The 12,739-nt window shown below is 44.6% G+C and overlaps 1 long non-coding RNA gene across 1 annotated transcript in view; it reads right to left on the bottom strand.

Annotated features, from left to right (window-relative positions):
* LOC144826243 (uncharacterized) overlaps positions 1 to 12,739 on the bottom strand; it is a 214,080-nt gene that overhangs the window by 80,178 nt on the left and 121,163 nt on the right. The window lies entirely within an intron of this gene.

Genomic DNA, 12,739 nt, shown 5'->3' with positions numbered 1-12,739 from the left:
ATATGATAACTAACATAAATCATGGCATGGTGATCAACAATTACGCTGAATATCAATAGTTAGTGAACACTGGGTACATGCAGTCATGATTATAAGTAACAATTAAATTCAGGCCTTTCAATTAACCCTGTGGGTTTCAAAGTTTGTAAATTATATATCCAGTAGTTCTCTCTTTTTAGTAGAGTTTTCTTATTGTCTCTATCCGCTCGTTTCTCCACTGTTTCCAACACACAAGTCTTAATTTGGCTTCTTTGATGCTTGGCTTCAATAAAATGAGTTGCCACTACTGATTTCAATGCCCTTGTTCTGATATTGCTCTTATGTTCGTTCAAACGTATTTTTAATTTGCTTTCCGTTTGTCCAATATAAACCTTACCACACGGGCATTTTATCATGTAAATAATGTTTGTGGTATCACATGTGGCATTTACTTTCAAGCTGATTTTGTTACCCCTCATGGGATGGGTGATGGTGTTGCCTTGTAAGATGTTGTTGCAATTCCCCCAATTCATACATGGGATAGTGCCTCTATATTTTTGTGCTCCTATTGGCGTCTCTGTTCGTTTGATTATTTCACCCAAATTTCTTCCCCTGTTGAAAGCAAAAATTGGCATTTCATCAAAAATTTCTTTGAAGTCCGGTTCAACTTGTAGCATTGCCAATGTCTTTTAATGATGCTTTTATATTGTGGAGAAATGGTGGAGAATTTGCTCACACATGTTATTTTTGGATCTTTGGTGATTTTCTTCGAAGACAATAACTTCTGTCTGTCTTGGCTGTTAACTCTGTCTATGGCTTGTTTCAGTATTCCATCCGGGTACCCTCTCTGTTTGAAGCATAGTACCATTTTCTCTGATTGTTTATTGAATTCCTCGGGGTCAGAAACGATCCTTTTTACTCGTAATAGTTGCGAGTAGGTAAATGTTGTCTGAGAGCTTGTGGGTGAAAGCTCTTGTAGGCCAAAAGATTATTCGGAGCAGTTTTTTTTGTAAACAAGGTTGTTTGGAACTTGTTGGAATTTTTCATAACGGTGACATCCAAGTAATTAATGGTATTTTCATGAATCTCAAATGTGAACTGTATCCTCGGGGCATGAGTATTAATTTCCTTGATGTTATGGATCAACCCTTCTTTTGAACCTTTACACAATATAAAGATATCATCAATATATCTGAGGTACAAACGTAATTGGTCTTGCCATTTGATATTTTGTAGGATGTGGTCGTTTTCATATTGATACATTAAGATATTGGCGTACGCCGGTGCCGCCGAATTGCCCGTGGATGTACCACTTTTTTGGAGGAACCAACGATTCTCCCATGTGAAGTAGCTGTGCATCAACGTGAAGTTCAACAATTCCAGTATAAATACCTTCATGGATTCCTCATAGTTCATTGTTAGCAGAGCTTTCTCTACTGCTTCAATGCCACTCTGGTGGGGTATTGAGGTGTACAATGCTTGTACGTCGATGCTGCACAAGATGATATCTTCTTCATCAGACAATCTAATGGCATCCAATTTGTTCAAAAAATCTGTCGTGTCTTTAAGAAATGAGCTCATAGTGATTACAAACGGCTGCAGATATTTATCAATAAGTTTACCGACAGGTTCATGTAAACTCCCACACGTAGACACAATAGGCCGACAAGGTGGTTTTTTCAAATCTTTATGAATTTTGGGTGTCATATAAAATTGCTGCGGTTTCGGGTACTCAGTGATGAGGTATCTTTTCATTTTTTCATCAATGACGCCTTTGTCCATTGCTTCTTGGATGATTTTCTGTAATGCAATTTGTATTTCCATGGTTGGGTTAAAGTCAAGTTCCATATATGTATTAACATCTTGCAGATGTGATCTGATCTGAGTCTGATAGTATTCAATATTCAAGATAACAAGAGCTCCACCTTTGTCTGCTTTTTGACAAACTATACGCTTATTTTCAGCTATGGATTTTAGAGTAGCTAGCTCCTTTACTGTAAAGTTTTTAGCTTTAGATGGTTTGCGAAAATTGATTTTGGCTATGTCTTTTTTCACCAATTGTTCAAAAAGGTCAAGAGTTTTGTGGCTTATTGGAGCCATGTATGAACTTTTGCTTGTCAAACCATCTTTGGGTTCTTTACGTTCAGTGATAATGTTCTCAAAAAAATGGCGAAGACGGAGTTTTCTCATCAGTTTAAAAAAACTAATGTCTAATTCTAAATGGTTAGTGCTAGAAGTTGGAACAAAAGACGTGCCTTTCTGTAGTGTGGCAATTTGGAATTTTGATAATTTGACATCAGAAATATTAATAACCAAATTATTCATCATCTGTTCTTCTTCTTGTCCTGGGTCGCCCCCCCCCTGGTGGGCCTGATTCTAAAAAAGTTCTGTACCACAGCCATTTTTAGAATCAGGCCCACCAGGAGGGGGCGACCCAGGAGGTCAAAGAGATGAAGATACAATAACGAAGGAGAAGGACCCGCCACAAACACGGAATGCTACGTCCAAGAAGGACAAGAAGAAGAACAGATGATGAATAATTTGGTTATTAATATTTCTGATGTCAAATTATCAAAATTCCATATTGCCACACTACAGAAAGGCACGTCTTTTGTTCCAACTTCTAGCACTAACCATTTAGAATTAGACATTAGTTTTTTTAAACTGAGAAAACTCCGTATTCGCCATTTTTTTGAGAACATTATCACTGAACGTAAAGAACCCAAAGAAGACACGTTGAAAGGTTTGACAAGCAAAAGTTCATACATGGCTCCAATAAGCCACAAAACTCTTGACCTTTTTGAACAATTGGTGAAAAAAGACATAGCCAAAATCAATTTTCGCAAACCATCTAAAGCTAAAAACATTACAGTAAAGGAGCTAGCTACTCTAAAATCCATAGCTGAAAATAAGCGTATAGTTTGTCAAAAAGCAGACAAAGGTGGAGCTCTTGTTATCTTGAATATTGAATACTATCAGACTCAGATCAGATCACATCTGCAAGATGTTAATACATATATGGAACTTGACTTTAACCCAACCATGTAAATACAAATTACATTACAGAAAATCATCCAAGAAGCAATGGACAAAGGCGTCATTGATGAAAAAATGAAAAGATACCTCATCACTGAGTACCCGAAACCGCCGCAATTTTATATGACACCCAAAATTCATAAAGATTTGAAAAAAACACCTTGTCGGCCTATTGTGTCTACGTGTGGGAGTTTACATGAACCTGTCGGTAAACTTATTGATAAATATCTGCAGCCGTTTGTAATCACTATGAGCTCATTTGTTAAAGACACAACAGATTTTTTGAACAAATTGGATGCCATTAGATTGTCTGATAAAGAAGATATCATCTTGTGCAGCATCGACGTACAAGCATTGTACACCTCAATACCCCACCAGAGTGGCATTGAAGCAGTAGAGAAAGCTCTGCTAACAATGAACTATGAGGAATCCATGAAGGTATTTATACTGGAATTGTTGAACTTCACGTTGATGCACAGCTACTTCACATGGGAGAATCGTTGGTTCCTCCAAAAAAGTGGTACATCCATGGGCAATTCGGCGGCACCGGCGTACGCCAATATCTTTATGTATCAATATGAAAACAACCACATCCTACAAAATATCAAATGGCAAGACCAATTACGTTTGTACCTCAGATATATTGATGATATCTTTATATTGTGGAAAGGTTCAAAAGAAGGGTTGATCCATAACATCAAGGAACTTAATACTCATGACCCGAGGATACAGTTCACATTTGAGATTCATGAAAATACCATTAATTACTTGGATGTCACCGTTATGAAAAATTCCAACAAGTTCTAAACTACCTTGTTTACAAAAAAAACTGATCGGAATAATCTTTTGGCCTACAAGAGCTTTCACCCACAAGCTCTCAGACAACATTTACCTTACTCGCAACTATTACGAGTAAAAAGGATCGTTTCTGGATCAGAGGAATTCAATAAACAATCAGAGAAAATGGTACTACGCTTAAAACAGAGAGGGCACCCGGATGGAATACTGAAACAAGCCATAGACAGAGTTAACAGCCAAGACAGACAGAAGTTATTGTCTTCGAAGAAAATCACCAAAGATCCAAAAATAACATGTGTGAGCAAATTCTCCACCATTTCTCCACAATATAAAAGCATCATTAAAAGACATTGGCCGATGCTACAAGTTGAACCGGACTTCAAAGAAATTTTTGATGAAATGCCAATTTTTGCTTTCAACAGGGGAAGAAATTTGGGTGAAATAATCAAACAAACAGAGACGCCAATAGGAGCACAAAAATATAAAGGCACTATCCCATGTAGGAATTGTGGGAATTACAACAACATCTTACAAGGCAACACCATCACCCATCCCATGAGGGGTAACAAAATCAGCTTGAAAGTAAATGCCACATGTGATACCATAAACATTATTTACATGATAAAATGCCCGTGTGGTAAGGTCTATATTGGACAAACGGAACGCAAAATAAAAATACGTTTGAACGAACATAAGAGCAATATCAGAACAAGGGCATTAAAATCAGTAGTGGCAACTCATTTTATTGAAGCCAAGCATCAAATAAGCCAAATTAAGACTTGTGTGTTGGAAACAGTGGAGAAACGAGCGGATAGAGACAATAAGAAAACTCTACTAAAAAGAGAGAACTACTGGATATATAATTTACAAACTTTGAAACCCACAGGGTTAAATGAAAGGACTGAATTTAATTGTTACTTATAATCATGACTGCATGTACCCAGTGTTCACTAACCATTGATATTCAGCGTAATTGTTGATCACCATGCCATGATTTATGTTAGTTATCATATTAGTAACCATGGAAGATACACAGATACTGTATCTCCTTCCAGATCATCCACACAGAGCCGCGGCAGCTAAGCTTTTTGTTCACTGTTTGTTTATTTAGAACACTAACCCCGTTTTTGTGACACTTCCCCTTTAAGCAAATCAGGAGCATCAGAGTTTCCAAGCATTTAGCCACTCCCCCCATACGCGTCACACGCCAACTTCAAACGACGAGGGCACCCTCGTCGGTTTACTCGATTCCATAGAGGAAATTAACGCACGGCACATACCCTGGCGTGTCGGATACAGATTATTTCTTATGCGGTAAGCGCTAGCATACACTGAGCGGCCACGTTAAGACATTATTAAGGTATCGCGTATACCGTCTTCGAGTTAAATGTAAAGCATAAGATTATACCGCTCCCTTTGTTTGAGAAGTGACCCCATGTTATCGTATATGAACGAGTTGGAAGTTCATGTTATCAACGTTATTAACGATTACAATTTTGCAATGCTATGGTGTTTTTCCAAACCTGAAAACCACACTCACTGCTGTGTCTTGACTTTAATTTTGATCCAGTTTACATTTCACGCATGTTTTTTACTATGATTTACGGATTATATTATGCTCTGTTCATACTTCAGAACACTGCTATATAGAGACCGATAGTATCTATACGCACATATTCCCTATTGCTTTATCATTTACGAATGTGAATGTACATACAGTATAGCATGAATTCTAGAGGTGGAATATCAGAATGTATATTTATTTCTTTCTTGTAGATTTCCATGATGAAGGCATGTATTGCCGAAATGCATTGGAATACTAAAGTTAATACAGTCAAACCATGGAATGATGTTTATCTAATTTGCTTTTGACTGTCGTCATAAAGGTCGAATTATGGAACTGAAAAAGATCATGGAAATATTAAATGAAGTATGAGTGAAATACTTTGAAGACTTATTCGTTTAATCCTTCTGATTTAATTTTGAAGAATTTGCTAGCAGAATTATCGCACATTCCTGTGCCCCAGGAGTCACCCATAGTGATAGTGTGGGTGCTACTTCTATTAAATTACGCAGTAACAATTGAGTGGATTCATCCACCTTGGCCGTTACCTTGGAAGAAGTTCTTTTTACAACCTTCTGCAGCGTACAAGATTTACTAAGACCACCTTTTCCCTCCACAGACACCCCTTTAACTGCCCCTAAAGATCTCTTTATGTCCACAATAGGAATTACAGGAGAAGCAGCCTTATTCATGTTGGACTTAGTATTCTGAGCCTCACTACTTTTTGTAGGAGAATTAATCGGAACAAGGTGATCCAATGCAACAGGAAGATTTACCTGTTGAGCAACTGCCACAGTCCCATCGGCTGAATTTTGGCTAGTAGCCAGTCCCAGCTCTTGTTCAGCATTTGCTATCTCTATGTTCAAGGCACCCACAGCCGAAGTCAAATAGGAGATAATGGATGGTGTCTTTCTAGACATTTTAGTTTTAGCCCACTCTGATCTTGACTTCCCATATGTTTGCTCTTACCCATGGCTGGTTATTAGGGGGGTGTCCCAGCCCAGCCTCCTCTGAGTTCCTCCGGTCGCGGACGGGCCTGCCCTTGGCCCAGGCTTTGACCGGGCACGCCGCTGGAGGGCCGCGCTGGCAATGAGGGCCTCTGGCGCCCTCCGATGACGTCCCCCGCTGACGCCGCACAATGCCTCCTGGGGGATGTAGTTCGCCGCCTAGCCGTTCCCCTCACGGTGGTATGGCAGTATGGCTGAAGGTTGAGCTGCCGTTCTCCTCACGGTGCTGGACAAAGCAACAGTGAGGTCACGTGAAGAGGGTGTAGATTAGCCGTTCCCCTCACGGCGTGGCTGAGTGCGTCCCGCGCTGCGGGAGGGCTGCGCTGGCTATGAGGGCCTCTGGCGTCCTCCGATGACGTCCCCCGCTGGCACCGCACAATGCCTCCTGGGGGATGTAGTTCGCCACCTGGCCGTTCCCCTCATGGCGGTATGGCTGATGGTTGAGCTGCTGTTCCCCTCACGGCGCTGGACAAAGCACCAGTGAGGACAGGTGCAGAGGGTGTAGATTAGCCGGTCCCCTCACGGCGTGGCTGAGTGTGTTTGCGCCTCCCGCACTGCGGGAGGGCCGTGCTGGCTATGAGGACCTCTGGCGCCCTCCGATGACGTTCCCCGCTGACGCCGCACAATGCCTCCTGGGGGATGTAGCTAGCCGCCTAGCCGTTTCCCTCACGGCGGTATGGCAGTATGGCTGATGGTTGAGCTGCCTTTCCCCTCACAGCGCTGGACAAAGCAACAGTGAGGTCAGGTGCAGATGGTGTAGATTAGCCGTTCCCTTCACGGCGTGGCTGAGTATGTTTGCGCATCCTATGCTGCGAGAGGGCGGCGCTGGCTATGTGGGCCTCTGGCGCCCTCCGATGACGCCCCCCGCTGGCGCTGCACAATGCCTCCTGGGGGATGTAGTTTGTCGTCTAGCCGTTCCCCTCACGGCAGTATGGCGGTATGGCTGATGGTTGAGCTGTCGTCCACCGGGACAATGGTACAGAACGAAAGGGGTCCCAGGACATGAGGACAAATTGAAAAAAATATGCAGAAAACCTTTCATGTCGTTTTGGGAACAAAATGTTATTTAATCAGTGTTCAAGAACATTTAAATGTACATTACATTTATACAGTACTTTTCAAAGGTTATAGTGCCCAATGGTAGGATGGGGGATAGGGTAGTGAAGTGATTGGAAGTGGTGAAGAATAAGGAATGTGACAAAGGTCAAGCAAACGTATTAATATGCGAAGCAAGTTTACTGCTGGCTTTCCAGGGGAGCGAGACGAAAATACATCAAATGTTACAATTATTTACATAGCCATACTTCTATAAATAGCGTTGTAAATCACACTTGTGGTAGAAGTTGGTATAGGGGTAGTGGTCTACGTTTCGACCCAGAAGGTAGTAGGGTCAGTATCCCTTACAAAGCCGGTCTTCTTCAGGACGGGGGAGAGTTGTCACGCCGGCGGTTTGGAGCCTTGACGGAGGTTTCTACCCCATTATCAGGCAAACGCGGTACGATTGATCGGTTTTCAAAGCCTAGCCCGACTTCCCTTTTGAATGTGTCAGGGAAGTTTAACTCCCCCCGGGCCCACAGCGCCTTTTAATCAGCACAACAACCTCGCCCATTGATCTATGTGAAGCTTGCCCTACCCCTCCCCTGTCCAGAAGGAGACCCGCTTTGGCGCTCCAGTGGCTACCGCTCAACTGATAAACAAGCTCTATTATGTGGCTAATGGAGTAGCCAAAGGCCAGTATTACTCCGCACGCATTGAGCGGGCCAACAACAACTCTAAAGAAATCTTTGTAATTGTGACCAGCTTCTTGGCCACTAGAGCCCAGGCGGCGGTTGCACCTGTCTCAGAGACTTGGTGCAACACTTTGGCGAAATTCTTTAGGGATAAAATAATTAGCATCCAAGAGATGTTCTCGACTTCTCCCAGGAAGCCCACAGGGGCGGTATTGGGTTGGCCGATGGCAGAATCTGCCCCCACTTTTTCTGCATTTAGGTCTGTAGATCTTTCCAGCTCTCTCAGAATCCTTAAGGCCCTTAAGTCGGGTTCACCTAATGACCCATGTGCAGCCAGGCTTCCGTCTGATGTGGCTGATACCATTAATTTAGTAGTGAATTTCATGGTTAATACATCACTTAGTGAGGCCCGCGTTCCAATGTTATGGAAACAGGTGCTGATTCTCCCCTTACTCAAGAAGCCGTCACTTGACCCTCTGCTACCTGAGAATTACCGCCCGATTTCGCTTTTGCCAAGTTCGGCCAAGGTATGCAAGAAGGTGGTTACGTCTCAACTTACCAACTATGTTGAGGTCTCAGGTTTGCTTCATTCCGGCACAATCCGGCTTCCCTGCTTCGTATAGCACAGAGTCAGCATTGCTAGAGGTGACAAAGGCGATTCAGGAGTGTCTAGATGCCAGTGGGAGAGCAGCTTTGGTTATGCTAGATCTCTCAGCGTCATTTGACACTGTGCCCCACTCCCTGCTCTTTGACTGTTTATTGGAAATAGATATCTCTGGCCTGGCGTTGCAATGGATCAGGTCCTTCTTGGAAGGACGGTCGCAGCAGTTCTGGCTTCCTCCGTGTGCCTCTGCGCCTATGCAGATGACTACTGGTGTACCGCAGGGGTCATCACTCAGCCACCTGCTTTTAAACATCTACGTGACTCCGCTGGTCTACCTTGCGGAGTCACTGGGGGCTAAAGTGATAGCCTATGCCGACGATACCCAGTTGTTGTTCTCTTGGTGTAAGGAGGATGACTCGGTTGTGGCAGCCCAACACTGTCTGTCTTCAGTCTTTCATTGGCTGGCGAATGCACAGCTGAAATGCAATGAAGGAAAGTCTTAAGTGCTGCTGTATGGCTCCTTATGACGGATTTCAGAGAGAGGCTCTCGCCTCCTGGTTTTCCATGACCTACTGCGGGCGAAGGCGCCGCTAAAAACCTTAGCATCTGGTTCGATGAAAATCTAAATTTTGTGACACAAGTGAAGAAGTTGGCGGGTTCCTGCTTTGGCACTTTGAAAACCTTGAGGAAGTTTCTTCCCCTTCTGCCAGGTAGTGCCAAAGAAACTGTGGTCCGTGCCTTGTTTCTGTCCTGCTTAGATTATGCCAACGCCCTCTTGGTCGGCAGTCCAGGTTTTCTTGCTAAGAAATTGCAAGTTGTCCAAAACTCGGCGGCCAGACTCCTTTTGGGTTTGTCATCAAGGAATAGTGTTTGCACCCACTTGAGCTCCTTGCATTGGCTTCCAGTTCAATCTTGTCTGAAATTTAAAATGTTGTCAATCGCTCATTGGGCCCTTTATGGCATAGGCCCTATTTATTTGCAGAAGAGGTTTGCCTTCTACACACCAGGAAGACAGCTGCACTCGTCTGCTCAGCTGTTAAAACAGACCCCTAGGTTTAATCGCCAACGCCTTGGTGGGAATTCCTTTGTGCGTAAAGCGGGTCTGGCCTGGAACATGCTGCCTCTGGCTCTTCGGTGCATCCAGGACCCTCTGCTGGAAAAAACTAAAAGCGCTGCTTTTTTAATCTTTGATGGTTGTGAATTTTTCTTTTCTGAAGCAAGTGCCGGGACACTTACGAGTAGCCGTGCATTGTATTAATTAAATATAACATAACATAACAAACATGGGTAGATTTCCTTGCCTATGCAAGCAAGGCACTGAAGGGCTGGGTGAGTGGCAGCAAGGTTAATGATTATTGAGGGGTAAAAATTAATATTGAAAGAGACTTGCTTGATAATTGTGTTCCAGAGCTGCACCAACACCTGGGTTCAAGCTGACCGACCCCAGGAAGCTTGCTGAGGTGGCGGACCTCAGGGTCAGCACCAGAGTAGCCAAGAAGGCATCTGGGGGACTCCCAAAATGTTCCCCCAGAACAAGGGGGCGGCGGGGAAAGAAAGAATTCTCTCAAGGCCCCCAAAATAACTCACAGGGGAAGGTTCTAATTCCCAATCTAGCCACCAGAAGAAGAGCTGCCTTAACAAGAATCATACAAAGATCCCCAAGTGCTCAGGGTTTCGAGTATGGGCACAACAAGGGGGATCCCAAGTGCACAACAACAGCACATTCCCACTGGAGGAACAGTCTCAGGGGCGGTAAGTGTAGTGCTGGGGGAGGAGTTTGTCCCAGTAAGTAGGAGGGAGTTCTGTGAGGTTACCCTATTGTCCCTGGGTGATAGTGAGATGGTTCCTAAAATCGTTGTGCCATCAAATACAGCAAAGTATAGGCAACGGGTTACCATCAATGGGCAAGGCGTTGAGGCTCTGATGGATGCTAGTGCTGGCATGACTATGGCAAGGAGTCAGCTGGTGTCCCCACAGCAGGTGAAACCCAATGCATTCCACCAGATTGTGTTGGCTGACAACAGGGAGGGTCACTATCCAGTGCCCTTGTTTCATTTGGGTGAGGGGGGTCTCAGGTCTTCTAAATGTTGCCGTGAGCCCTGCAATGCCTGTGGACCGTTAGGTTATGACCTTGATCACACTACCTTGAAGGAAGAGGAGCTTAAAGCACACCTGGAAATTTTGGGGTTGTCTGAGTGGATATGTGCTACGACCAGGTCCATGGCTGCCAAGGATGGGTGTCAAGATAGGCTAGAGCATGGAAAATAGCCCAGACAGCTACTAAGATAGGGAAGGGCATGGGGCGTGGGGAACCAGCCCCTGAATGTCTCCCAATTGAAGTGGGGGGCACCTGCAGTGGCCACCGGGATTACATTGAGGAGGACATTGCTCCCCTTGGTGACATGCAAGAGTTTGCTGAATGTCAAGTGGAAGGAGGACTCACCAAGGAAGTATTCTGTAGGGCACAGGGAGAGTGTACAACCCTGGAGGACAAGAGGTAACAGGCCGAAGGCCAAGCAGCAGGTGGCCCCTATGGAAGTCATCACATTTATAGGAAGGACAACCTCCTTTACAGAGAGTCTACGGTTCCTGTGCATGGGACAAGGCCCTGGTAGTCCTCCAATGCTACAGGGTCTTCCTACTGGAGCTGGCTCATGGCATACACCTGGCAGGACATCCGGGCCAAGACAAGACCTGTGCAAGGCTTGTCCCCTACTATTATTGCCTGGAATGAAGATTTTCGCAGATGCATTCTGTAGGACTTGCTTGACCTGCCACGGCCAGTGGGAAGATAGGTTAGAAGCTGAAAGCCCCACTTCTTCCCTTGCCTGTTGACGCACCATTTGAGAGGGGGGACAGAAGATAAGTTAGAAGCTGAAAGCCCCCCTTCTTCCCTTTCCTGTCAACGCACCATTCGAGAGGGTGGACATCAACATTGTAGGGCCTACTGATCCTCTGACAGCCTCTGGCTGCAGATTTATCCTGTTGCTGGTGTCCATGCCAAAAGGTACCAAGAGGCCATACCTCGGAGGACTGCAACTGTACCTACAGTGGCAAAGGCCCCAATGGGAATTTTTACCAGAGTGGGTTTCCCACCAGAGGTACCAACTTCATGGCTGCTTACATGCAGCAGTGAATATGGAATTAGTTTAGAGTGACTTACAAGTTCTCAACTCCCTACCATCCAAAAGCCAATGGGCTTGTTGAGAGGTACAAGAAGAGCCTGAGAGGCATGATTAAAGGCCTGACTGAGGCCTTGAGGTGGAAGTGGGCATCCTCGTGACATGCCTTCTATTTGCTGACAAAGAAGTGCCACAGAAGGGGGTTGGATTTAGCCTCTTTGAGCTTTGGTATGGACACCCTATAAGGGGACCTTTGAGTTTGGTGAAAGAAGGGTGCGATCAAGGTCCCAGGAAGATTTCCCAGGATGTAATTAGCGAAATGCTGGCCTTCAGAAGCCAAATTGCTAATTTGTGGAAGAATGCTTCTGACAACTTAGAGGCCAGTCAGGATGTAATAAAGCAGTTGTATGTCCAAAATTCTGCCCCTGTGGAATTGCAACCTAGACAGTAAGTGTCAGTGTTAGAACCCATGTAGCCCAGGGTCCTCCAAGACTGGGCCATTGGACTGGGCCCTATGAGATTGTCTACCTACCTTGTGGACCTAAAAGAGAAACCAGGAACCCTAATAGGGTGCTGCATATCAACTGTATCAAACCTCACTCAGCTCAGATGGTGTCAGGTGGAGGGGAGGAAGAGGAGAGTGAACCTCTTCCTGACCTCTTAGCCTCAGAGGATAAAGATGGATCAGTGTAAGGTGTATACCTTTTACCTAGTCTGACTCCTAAACAACAGGAGAGGGACTGCCACCAGTTGCTTGTGCAGTTCTACTTTCTGTTTTCCATGCACCCCTGCCATTGCAAACCTTTGTACCCATGATGTGGGCATAGGAGACAGCCTGCCTGTCAAGAATAACATGTACAGGCTGTATGATAAGGTGAGGGCCACCATCAAAGGGGAGG

Source organism: Lissotriton helveticus, chromosome 3_2, assembly GCF_964261635.1.
Source record: "Lissotriton helveticus chromosome 3_2, aLisHel1.1, whole genome shotgun sequence".
Lineage (NCBI taxonomy): Eukaryota > Metazoa > Chordata > Amphibia > Caudata > Salamandridae > Lissotriton > Lissotriton helveticus.
This window is presented reverse-complemented; position numbering and strand designations above follow the sequence as displayed.